Source organism: Heptranchias perlo, chromosome 28, assembly GCF_035084215.1.
Source record: "Heptranchias perlo isolate sHepPer1 chromosome 28, sHepPer1.hap1, whole genome shotgun sequence".
NCBI classification, from domain to species: Eukaryota; Metazoa; Chordata; class Chondrichthyes; order Hexanchiformes; family Hexanchidae; genus Heptranchias; species Heptranchias perlo.
In genome coordinates, this window is record NC_090352.1 from 19,355,299 (window position 1) to 19,364,791 (window position 9,493).

At 40.6% G+C, this 9,493-nt stretch overlaps 1 long non-coding RNA gene across 1 annotated transcript; it reads left to right on the forward strand.

Moving 5' to 3' along the window:
• The first annotated feature begins 535 nt into the window (after window positions 1–535).
• On the forward strand, window positions 536–7,021 carry LOC137299260 (uncharacterized). The gene is made up of 3 exons (XR_010957858.1): window positions 536–729; window positions 2,856–2,969; window positions 6,771–7,021. It is a non-coding gene; the product is annotated as an uncharacterized lncRNA (long non-coding RNA).
• Window positions 7,022–9,493: the final 2,472 nt, after the last annotated feature.

Here is a 9,493-nt window from a genome sequence, read left to right on the forward strand (position 1 = left end):
CACCACATGGACTGCAGTGGTTCAAGAAGAAGGCCCACCACTGCCTTCTCAGGAGGAACTAAGAATGGGCAATAAATATTGACCTTGCCAGTGATGCCCTTATTGGATGGCTTTAGTGGCACACTTTCTCCATGGAGCTCTGACCAAATAATCATCGAGGTAGGGATAAACAAAGAGCTGTAGAAGCTCGAGATACTACAGACAGGCAGGTAGTAAAGAGTCTTGGTGCTGAGGAGAAACCAAAAGGTAACTCCTTATACTGGTAATTCTGCCCTCTGAAGTTGAAGCCAAAGAATTTCTGGTGTCGTGGATGGTTTAAAATATAGATTTAAAAAACAGCGGTGTCTTGAAGACTGGATGATGTTACAGCGAGTGAGAGAAGCTTAGCAGCAGGCTCGCTGCCAAGTGCAGAAGCAGCTGAACTTGTTCCAAGCTGTCGGATTGGGCTTAGGGCGGAGCTTATGGATGCTGTTGAACTAGTGCCAAACTTTTTGTCGTACAGCAGGGAGAGTGCTCAGTGATGACTTGGAGTCAGCTTTCGAGGCAGTAAGCGACGTTTTGGTGCTGATTTGAATTTTAGCAGGACAAAACGTTGGAGAAAGTCGGTGGCTAATGAAAAGGTACAATCTTTGAAGATGTTGAAATCGTCTTGGTGCCGACTGAGGGCAGAGAATCTATAGAGACGAATATTAAAGTGATTTTTCTGAAGAAGAATTTTCAGTGGTTGAAGTAAGTCAATTATAACCTGTATTAACGTCAGAGTGAGTGCTTTATCAATTTTTTTTGGAATGTCTTTTTTTTGCAGATCAGAAAGTCGGAGCAACCTGTCTTTACAGATACATCTTGAAAATTCTAGGCAAGGATGGCAAATATTAATGTTGTGATCTGAAGGCAAGTATTTGATGCATAGATTAAAACTGTCGGTCGCTGAGAATGGTCTATGGCAATTTTTTTGTGCTATTGTAAAGAATTGGTGAGGTCATCATAATTACTTTACTGACTGTAATCCCTATGATGTGGAGATGCCTGTGATGGACTGGGGTGGACAAATGTAAGGAATCTTACAACACCAGGTTATAGTCCAACAGTTTTATTTGAAAATCACAAGCTTTCGGAGGCTTTCTCACCTGACAAAGGAGAAAGCCTCTGAAAGCTTGTGATTTTCAAATAAAACTGTTGGACTATAACCTGGTGTTGTAAGATTCCTTACATTTGTAATCCCTAAGGCAAGTTTAGTAATTATAATCATTCTTTTTTTTCTCCTTCCTTTTGGTGTTGAGGCAAAAAACTATGAAGATTGATCAATATGCTTGTAGCCAGCTCTAGTAATATGGAACTCAATGATGTCAAGTAATATAAGGACTCAATACTAGAGGTGGGATAAAACTGAACGGATGCTCAGATTGTTGACTGCCTTTTATAGAAGGCATGAACAGTCAGTCAATAGCTTTAGAATCATGATTTTCAGGTCATCCACATGATCCAGTACCATCAGGACCAGGGACTGATTCCTGCAATGTGTAGGAAAACAATGTCACTGTGCTGTTGGGGATTTTTCTCTGAGGCGGGGACTGAGTCAATTTATTAAGGCAGCTTTACTCTGCATCTGACAGTGGTGTTATATCAGTCCTGGCAATGCTTATTTTTAACAGTGGATGCCCATAATGAGAGATTATTCCTGTCCCAGCACTAATGTCCCTCATTTTGATGAACACAAAATTCACCAAAAAGTAAAAAATTCAAAGGAAAGAAACAGACAGTTTATTTGGTAACATGCCGCTTTTTGGACTCTGAGGGGTTAAAATACATGAGCATACTGACTGTAAAATTCAAACCCCTCACAAAAAAAGAAACAAATAAAATGTAAAGGTGCACTGTGGCTGTTGAGATGTGTCCTCCCAACTGCTTTCATTTATTTGGCATTCCATGAAGCAAATTGAGTACAATTGTGTCTATATTTGACAGTAGATTTTCCATGGATGTAATTTTGAGAAAATGTATACATTGCACAGTTCTGTAAAATTAATATAAATGGACAGGCATTACATCCAAATAGAACTAAAGAAAATGAAAATAGCTAAACAACAAACTAAAGTGTCTGCATGCATTGCATTTTCTGTGTGCACTGTCATTTTCCAGCCTCTTCACATTAACTTTTACAGGTTGGTTGATGTCAATTTATTTGTGTTTCAAAACCCCTTTTTTCTTTTATTTTTAAGCAGAAGGGCATTCCTGTTTCCGTGGTAACCATTGGGGAAGAATGTGAGGCTAATGTTGACGTTGCTTCAGACAATGCAGTACGTCAGGATGGCTGGCTGGTGGTGAAAGACCTTCATCTGGCCTTGAAGTCTTTCCTTAATAACTTCCAGCAAAAGCTGTTTCATGCAAGAAATATAGCAGGCACCTGCTGAAGGAAAATACATACTTTCCTCAACATATTTTATTTCTTTGTCAGAATATAATCGGGTAAAATTGGATTATCATTGGGCATCAACAAACCATTATCCAAAACAACTTGAAACATTATGTAGTGCAATTTAGGAACAAGAAATATCTAACTTCAAGAAATTGCACTACTTATAGAATGTTATGGTTCCCTTAGAGGTTAGAATGCTTTAATTTGTTTCTATAGATTAATTTCCAGTAAGATGTTTTTTTGTCACTTGTAGACACCCGTACCACATTTATGTAGCAAGTTGATTAATTTTTGTGTCAGTGTGGAATGCATCGCATTCATTTGCATCAGTGTGTGTCAACTAGGAGAAACAAGGATCGGATTCAAATGGGACAGAACGCGAGACACATGTTATAAATGTGCATCTAATTACATTTATTTGAAATTTGTTTGAACTTAGGTCATGCTGTCGTAGAAAGCAATCAGGATGGAGAGAGCCATTTCTGTGTTTGGCTGACATCAGAACCTAGAGCCCAAATTCCCGAGAGGCTGCTGTCAGCACTTTATAAAGCAGGTAATTTGGATTTTTAAGATGAAATACAATTCATTCATTGTCTCAGTGTAGCACAGGTCAACAGACTGCACAGGATAAACTCCAATAGAGAACAAGGACTGGATCATCACAAGTGTTTAAGGATATGTGTAATGATGATTAAAATTAAAAAGAAAATTCCTTCTCTATTACGCGAATGTATTTACGAAGAAGATTAACTGCAAAAAATTCTATGTAAAATGCACTGTGCAAAGTATTGTAAGGTACTTGATCAGAATCCTCACCAATCAGGAGATTTAGAAAGTAAAGAGAAAAATTAGAACAGATTAGTATCTCAACAGATTACTCAACAGCCTTGTGTCTGACTTGAAGAGGCCAGGGGTGCAGAGGTCCTGCCGAATTTAACTCATTATCATTTATTTCTTCCGTTTCCCACTCGGCAGCCGGCCAAATTGACAGGCTTGCCGGCTGCCGGGTGGGAAGGCCAGGGGCAGGAGGCCACAGCCGGGGACCGTTGTCCCCGGCAATCAGGAAAGATCGGGGCTTGCTGGAGCGAGGGTTGGAGCCCAGCAATTGGGAGAGAGGGTGAGAAAGATCGGGGGTTGGTCCGGGGGAGGGGGTCGGAGCCTGGCAATCGGGAGGGAGGTAGGGAAAGATCGGGGGGCTGATGTGGGGGGTGGCCGATTGTGGGGCAGGCAGGAGATCGGGGGTTGATGGGTAGGAGTGGCCGATCATAGGGCAGGCCGGAGATTGGGGGTTGGGGGGGTAGTCAGCCTATCGTGGGGCAGTCCGGAGATGGAGGTTGGAGGGGGAGCACTCCTGCACATCAGGAGTGTCCTCAAAAAGCACTTCTGCAGCCGGCTTCTCTCGTCTCCATTTAGCTGCTGAGTTAGCAAAGGAAATGAGAGGGTCAAAATAGCCTAATAGAAACAGAAGAGGGATTAAGAACTCTCCCTGACTGGCAGAAACCGGGTGGTACAGGAGTTAAAATCAAAGTGGTAGATTTACCGCTGGTTTTCCATTCTACCACCATCTTCCCACCGCTGATTTAATAGGCTGCTGAGGTGTCTGTCTGACTCAGGTGGGAGCCTCATCGGGTCTCCCTGCTGTGCCATCAGGTGGACAGTGCAATCCCTCCACCCACGCGATGTGCCCTATAATTGAACATCAGCCTGGGATCCCAGAATTAGGAGAGCAGACCGTGTGATAATTTGATTGAGCTGCAATTGAGCGGCGATTGTGCGGGAGGAGGAATGGTCCCATCGCAGTGGCCCTGGAGTCCTTGGAGACTTGAAACAATTTATTTCTGACCCATCACCTGCTCACTAAACTAAATGAAAACTAAACCAATAAAAAAAATGAATTGTAGCTCTTCCCAAAATATTTTCTGCAGAATGCACTAGTAATGACGGCATATGTAATGGATAACACTTCATATATTCATTATAATATTTAAAACTAAAATGCAATACAGCCATGAAATGAATCATACCTTCTTCTCTTTAATCCACATTTTATCTCATGTACACTCCAAGTCTGATAACATCTTTGCTCCATCTCTTTTGTCTCCGTACCGTTGAGATGTTTGACTAAATGGTACCAGTACTACAATGTTCTGCCTTGGCTTTGTATATCTATAAATGTTTTAAAAGACAAGTTTCAGTAGCTAGTTTCCATTTAATCAAAGAACATGACTCAACCATTGCCTTTGTTGTACTTGTGTGGAGCTGACAATCTTCCTGCATATTAATGCTTGAGGCTATGTCAGCATTATACACACACTTTTCCCAAGAGATGTTCATAAGCTTTTGGTATACCTTGATCTCAAAAGCTCTCAGACAAGTTTTATCAGTAACAAACAATAGCCAGCTGTTGCTTGTACTGTTACTAAAAAATAACAAACGCTTTGTACTTCTCCCAGTCCCGAGAGCCACTCACTGCTGCTCTCCAACACTAATGCCGCTCACTACTGCATGCAAAATCACTAAACCTGAGCATCACAAGTCAGCAAATCATTTTTTTTTAAACCACCAAAAGAACTGGAAGAGAGGGAGAGTTAATGATAAACTGTCAAGGCAAGCTGGCAAAAAGAGGGGAAGTCAATGTTATAGGCTGGATAGCCCGGTGGTGAAGGGCAGAATGCTAGAGCCTGGTCTTCAGTTGCTTCCAAGCCTTTATTCACAGAGCTCCACATTACACCTACCACACCTCATATATATGGACACAAGAGAGTCCCCAATTGATACACACCACCTGAATACAATTAACACTAATTGATATAAATCACATGGATACAATTAACAGTCAAGGGAAAATTTAAATTGAGAAGTCAAACAGGATGTTGCAACATTGCAATGTATGTCTACGCTTTTTGGGGCCTATTAATTTAAATTAACTTATTTTACAAGAAGTTCCAAGGAGGTGGCATGCCTGTGTTTTTCCGTTAAACTATCTACATCAAGGGCATTTCTGGATGCTTTTCCCTTGCTTTTTAAAAAAATCCCACAATGCTGACATTTACTGAACACTTTCCCCTGCTATTTAAAGAAAGCCACAATAATATTTACCGAACAATCACTCCTTAGTTCTTTTCAACTCTCACTATTATATTTACAGAACATGCACTTTCCTTTTCTATTTAAAAGATACAATTTGTGAGTGAATGCTCCTTACTTTCTATTTTAAAAGAAATCCTATCATGAGATATATGGGTGCTTTCCCCTTGCCTTTTAAAAATGGATAATGTTAAATGAACTTTACTAAATGATCTCTCCTTGCCTTTTTTAAAAGAAGAAAGAAAAAAGAAAAAGGATAGACTTGCATTTATACAATGGCCTTCATGACCTCAGGACGTCCCAAAGCGCGTTACAGCCAATTAAGTACTTTTTGAAGTGTAGTCACTGTTGTAATGTAGGAAATGTGGCATCCAATTTGCACACAGCAAGGTCTCACAAACTGCAATGTGATAATGACCAGATAATCTGTTTCTTTCAGTGGTTTTGGTTGAAGGATAAATATTGTCCAGAAGACATAACTTCCCTGCTCTTCTTCGAATAGTGTCATGGGATTTTTTACATCCACCTGACAGGGCAGACAGGGCCTTGGTTTAACGTCTCATTCAAAAGACAGCGCCTCTGACAGTGCAGCACTGAAGTGTCAGCCTAGATTATGTGCTCAAGTCTCTGGAGTGGGACTTGATCCCACAACCTTCTGACTCAGAGACAAGAGTGCTACCAACTGAGCCACATTGTAAAAACAGCCATTACAATCTAATGTGAAAACTACTCCTCTGGCACAGTACAGTAAATGAGGTAGTGCTGCTGCATACATAGAATTCCATAGGTGTCCGTGGGTGAGTGGTTCTGTGAAGCTACAGAGACCACTTTAGGCTTGCCAGCCTGCATGCATCGTTCCCAGCTACTGGTGAAAAAATCAGAAGAAAAGTAACAAATCTCAACTTAAAACTAACTGCACTCAAGCAGTTTTTCCTGCTGTTTGGCTCCTGTGGAAACTACTGTAATATAAATGGGACAACTCCAATAGAACGATTATCAAAGGCTCCAAAATGTTAGGATTAATGGTTAAAAGGGTCAGTTGGGTGAGTACCCCTTCTTTACAAATTCCACTTTAAGTAACTAATCTGCGTGTAGTTAATGGCCAGTTCTCATTAGGACAATCTAAATAGATGGCTAAAATTATTCAAAGTTTTGCAGTTAAATATATATTTGGTATGGACATGACCTTATTAACTTTTGATGCCTTTGTCTATTTTTAATCCCATTAATATTTTTTGATGCATAACTTTCTCTCACTTCCATTTAGATAAAGAGCAGAGTGGGGCTATTACATCCCATCACAGATCAACCAATTAGAGAATTATGTTGTGTCGCCAATTTTAATGATGCCGCTGAGAGCTGGAAATATCTACAAGGAAGGAAGTGAGTGGAAGACCAAGACACAGAAAGAGGGGACGAGAGACAGACAAAATTGCTTATAGGGACTGTCACTCAGGAGACTTCCTAAAGGACTGCTTTGCCTAGTTTGTTGTTCTTTACATTTCAAAGCAAATAAAATTACCAACATACCAGCTGAATGATCTGTGGAGTCAGCGAATGGTAAATTCTTCAGCTCTGGGTACAAGTGTACCATTCTTCCCACTGCAAGGAATTTCCAGTTTACCTGTGTATTGGTATAAAGAAAGCACAAACATAATTACAATGCAACTGTAATGAAGCTTCAACAGGACTAAAGGGATTTTTCTCCCTACTTACACCTTTAGCCACCTGCACACTTTGGGGATGATTTTAAACCCCAAGAACGGGTGGGTTGGGGGCGGGTGGGAATTGAAAATACTTCTTCTTTGGGTCGCGACCGCAATCCAGCTTTATTTCCGGGTTTAAAGTCGGCGTGGAAAAGTACAGGCTTCCCACTGGGAATGTAAAGTCCGAAAATTTTGCGGTTGCGACCCAAAAAAATAACTCTTTTCAACTCCCACCCGCCCCCAACCCACCCGTTCTTGGGGTTTAAGATCATCCCCTTTATCTCCATAGTCAGTAGCAGTACCAACAACAATCACAGCAAATTGCAACAGCCTTCACCATTCTGGAGAGGATGCCAATATGAATGTTGGCATATAATTAGGAATTCTCAAAATCTGTGTTTTGCTATAACATTAAAACCTTTGACCAGGAAAGGTTGTTGTGCAGAAGTTGAAGCATCCATTTTTATGAAGAAAAGCTCAATAAATTGGGTCTTTTTCATTGATACAAAGAAGATTTACGGAGAAATCTAGTAGAGTTTTTCAAAAATATGACAGGATTGAGAGGATAAACAGTGAAATATTGTTTCCACTGGTTGGTAACTGGGTAATAATGGGGCTGGGGATTATCACTAGATGAATGAAGGGAGATGCTAGGAGAACTTTTTTCACACAAAAGATTATTACAACTTAGAATGCTTTTACAACAAATAGCTAGTGAGGAAGAGAATGTAACAACATATAAAAGGGAATTAGATAAGCAATTCCTTAAATCCAGATCAGTATGTACATTGTAAATAAGAGCAGCCCCAGCTCAGACCTGTGTGGAACACCATTCAGCACATCTGTCCAGTCCCAAATACTTCCCTTTACTCCTACCCTTTGCTTTCTGCCCTCTCACCATCTCTCTGTCCAAGTGACCACATTCCCCTGAATCCCATGTTCGGTTATCTTTGCTGTAAATCTCTTCTGTGGTACCTTATCAAATGTTTTTTGAAAATCCATATATATCACTGGCAGTTCCTTCATCTATCCTCTCTCTTATTTCTTTTAAGAATTCTACAAGGTTGGTTGAGCACTTCTGGAAATCCGCATTGACTGGCCTGATTAAGTCATGTTTGTCCAAATGCTTGATAATTTCATCCAATGTTATAACCCCTAGTAGTTTATCAACAACTTAAGTGAAAGTAACTGGCCTAAAATTTCCTGGTTTCTTTCTGTCTGTTTTTTTTAAAGATGGGTGTCATACTTCAGTTCTTTGGCATAATGTTTCTTTCCACAGAACTTTAGAAATTTACGGTCAGAGATTATACTATGTCTGCCCTAGCGTCCAATAGGAGCCTAGGATATAAACCATCAGGCCCTGTACTTTGTCTACCTTAAGTCTGAGTAACTTCTTTGGTCTGTTTTCTCTGAGTAATAACCTCCACGAACACTTCTACGCATTGCCCTGGTGGTTCTAAATCCCAATATCCATATCCTCTATGAAAGTCGAGATTAAGGCTAGGGTTTGCTACTTCTGCACTTGCTAGGGTTATCAACCCCAGGGATTAAAGATTAATCTATTGGACACTGTTGCAAGCAGCCCAAGGGAAAAATAATAGGGACATTAAAAAAATGTTTTAAACATTTTCTTTGAACACTTTTGTTTATTAATTATAAAAATTATTGGAGATGGGGAAAAAGTGCTGTTTGACTGGCAGGTCTTTGGGGAACACTTCTCCTACCTTAACTTCACTGAGGAGCAATGTCTCAGGCGCCTTCACTTCACAACGGAGGCTACCATCGAGCTGCTGCAGCCACAACGCAAACCTTGAACCAGGGCGCTGCCTGTGGCTGTCTAGGTCACCATCACCCCTAACTTTTATGCACCAGGCTCCTTCCAGGCTACAGCAGATGACAACAGTTTGCTGTTTACCTTTGCATCTAAGAGGTCACCGAGGCTCTCTAAACCAGGAGGAACAGCTCCATTACTTTTGTCCAAAATTAGCATTACACTAGCCATGAGAGATGACAAATGCCATTCAAGTTGCAAATGTGACTCCAAGCAAATCTTGTGCAGGTGCAGTTTCCCATGCTACCAAATCCACCATGGAATATAAAAAGGTATCAGTCCACAGATTAGGCTCTCAGTTAAAGATCAGAGTAGTCATATAAAAGTCACTCCAATGAGTCCATCAATTCTTAGTGATATGTTCGGTGAAAATAGTTTCAAATTTTCTCTCTGTGTGTTACGACTTCTTTCAGCATGTTACAGACACACTTAATCAAAGGGAACAATAGAAAC